Below are 2561 nucleotides of genomic sequence, written 5' to 3'. Positions count from 1 at the left end.
AAATTTCGGGTGCAGAAAGATAAAAAAACAAATCCAAACGAAGCCGATGTTCCCCCCATTTAGTGTCATTCTGAATAATTACCAGAGAAGGCAATATTTTGCACCCACAGGCAGTAATGTTTCAATCGCGTAACATCTGAAGAAAATTCCGTGGCAAAGAAATAATTAACGTAATGGAAAAAGGAACAAAATTCAACCCCATTCGTTTCACTAAAAGTAATTACAGTGTGAAAGTAAAGGAAGAAAAAAAAGAGGAGAAATTTTTTCCGCGATTAGTGTAACTCCAAATAATTAGAATGTGTGCGTTATTTTACCCAACGACAGCGACAAATGTTGCACTTCTGCAACTTCATTCCGAATAATTACGAAGACGACAATATTTTGCACAGAATAAAAGACAACTGTTTCCCCAATTTAATATCATTCAAATTAATTATCAGTCGAAAAATATTTAGCAACGCAGCGAAAAAATTTGTTTAGGCGGATTAGTGTCATTCCGAATAATTACGGAGGAGGAGGTATTTTACACAGGCAACGAATTAGCTGTTTACCCAATTCCATGTCATTCCAATTAATGATAGAGCAAACAAGATTTTGGGAACTAAAGAAAGGAGGTGTTTAACATGATTAGTGTCATTCGAATAAATTAAGACGAACAAAATCTTTAGCGACTCTGCAGGAAGAGGGGTTTAACGAGATTAGTGTTATTTCAAATCTTCCAATAGCAAGAGATAACGAGTCCAAAAAAGGAAAATTAGGACTATCTCTTCCAGAAAGCCTAGAAGGCCAAGAAATTCCCAGTCAACAAATCGACTCCCGAAACTAACAAAGAATGAATTGAGCAGTATGATGTGTATCCAAGTAACAAAAGAGGGTCTTCGACTCAAGGAACCAGGGATTACCTTCCCTTTCCCAATGTGGCTGGATCAAAAAAAACAGGAAGAAGTATCTAACCAAGTAACAGAACATCAAATCTCCCCCTCGAAGGTTCGTGAAGGTAATTGTCAAGAAGTGAGTGAGAAAGAGAAGAGTAATGAATCCGTCAATTCCTCTGATGCGAAAAATTTGACAAGCAGTGGTATGTGCCTCTAGGAGAGGAGAAGATATATCGGACGAGAACTATTATTTCAAGAAGTTAGAAGGGGGCATCTGGCACGTGAAAGGAAGCAGAGAATGTTTTACCCTCGTACGTTTATTCTAGAATTATACCCAAAAGTCATTAATTATCCTAAGAAGAAAAGGCACGAAAAAATTTATCATGTTGCAGATTTTATTGACATCGGACAGCCTAAACCCTCTTAAGAGTAGGCTGATGACTAATGTCCTAAGGAAAACGCCTCTAAGAACGTACATGCTGTTTTATTTTTTACAAATCGTGATTGATATTATAACGAACAATTAACGTATATCTGTACATGACAATGATCATTTTTTAGTTTTGTCCTATGTTTGTCCATATGAATAGATATTTCGTTATGCATGTTTTAAAGAACTAAAAAAACAACTTGTTCCGTGAAAATATGTTCACAAATCCTGAAAAATTGGATAAACTCTAGGACTCTGATAATGATGAATTCAGCCTTATATGTTCATCGTAGGATAGGGTTCAGGTATACATTTAGGGTTTAGGGTTGAGAAATAACAGCTACTATTATAATCTCCGTCCCAACACACTGAGTACCGTCATTTACAACGTTAAACCCCCTCCTAAGCATGCAACTGGGTGCAAAAAGGGGTTATGACCCCCCTAGGATGACCTTCCTTCCATAGATTAGTTCTGCCCCGAACAATATGTAATGTGTTCAAATGAGTCTAGATTTAGTATACATTGTGTTAGAATATGTACCACCTTCCGTTTTATGAGTCTATTTTTGTGTCCATTATTAGTGATTCCACCCATGTATGGTTGTTAGAGGAATTAAATTGACCCAGCTGGGACAGTCAATAGGACCATTCTAACAACATAATTATAAAGGAGGAGGAGTCTTAGACAGGAAAGAATTAATCTATGAGTCAATCTATGGAATTGAACAACTTTCACATTCTCCATGTTGGGATGTCCCTTCCTTCTAAGGACTGGTACCAACAGAATAACCCAGAACCAACCAACAGGGGTCCAATTTCGGACTTAGAGGAGTTGTCATTTTATCATCTAGGATTGATCTGTCGAACCGGAAAATAGAAGAACCACCCCCTGAAAGGGTGTCTTTGTCCTTAGTAGGGTGAAGCAAGCCCCCCTATTATAGGGTGTTGTCTTATAAGTAGGTTATAGGAATACCCCATTAGATGGGGTGAACTGGAACAATCATTTCATCAATTGTCAGATTTGTTCTATGTTTCGATCTACCATTATTAGTACCGTTATGAAAGTAGGTAGTCCATGAGAAGTTGTTTTTGTCAAAGTTGAAGTGACCATTATATGGATCCCCCCAACCAGTATGAACATTAAGGGGGACTGGACTGACAACCATGGATTAGACAACATGAGAAATTGTCTTTTGTCAAAAAATTGGATGAACCCCGGATTTAGATTGACCCTTGAGAGGGTTGTATTGGAATGG

Source organism: Plasmodium inui (genome assembly GCF_000524495.1).
Source record: "Plasmodium inui San Antonio 1 unplaced genomic scaffold supercont1.84, whole genome shotgun sequence".
NCBI classification, from domain to species: domain Eukaryota; phylum Apicomplexa; class Aconoidasida; order Haemosporida; family Plasmodiidae; genus Plasmodium; species Plasmodium inui.
The sequence above is the reverse complement of the archived record's forward strand: the minus strand, read 5'-3'. Positions refer to the sequence as shown.